Below are 579 nucleotides of genomic sequence, written 5' to 3' on the forward strand. Positions count from 1 at the left end.
CTGTAGAGCATGGATGGAATGTAGGAGAACGTTTTGTAATGAAGAGGGTGAAAGTTTCTCAAATAAATACATATTCCTAAAAATGAACCTGCTATACTTAGATAACGATAGTGTGAACTGAAACCTTAATGTTTTCTATCCTACATTGACTAAACCGTAACAGTCGCCCTAACGAGAACAATCCAGACACCCCCAACACGCCCCCACCCAGCGAGCAAGCGATCTAAAGGCTGATGTGGTGGACAGCGTTGCTCACGCTGTCCTGAAATCTTTCCACTGCTGCTTTCAAATCTTCACTGAACCATGTGACCTTCCTCTGAATGATTTTAGACGGGTGGGGGTGGGGGTGGTGGGTGGAATGGTGGACGAGGACGAGACGGATGATGGGAAAAGACAACAGAGCGGCCTGGGTGCAGAGGACGGGCCCAGTCAGACAGTGTGTTTTTGTGTCCTACAGCCTCGGGCCACGAGACTAGACTGTAACAATAACAGCGCTGACATCTCACTAGCACCACTGTTCTGTCTTAATGCGCACACACACACACACACACACACACACACACACACACACACACACAC

Source organism: Anarrhichthys ocellatus, unplaced genomic scaffold (assembly GCF_004355925.1).
Source record: "Anarrhichthys ocellatus isolate YVR2014 unplaced genomic scaffold, GSC_Weel_1.0 scaffold403, whole genome shotgun sequence".
Lineage (NCBI taxonomy): Eukaryota > Metazoa > Chordata > Actinopteri > Perciformes > Anarhichadidae > Anarrhichthys > Anarrhichthys ocellatus.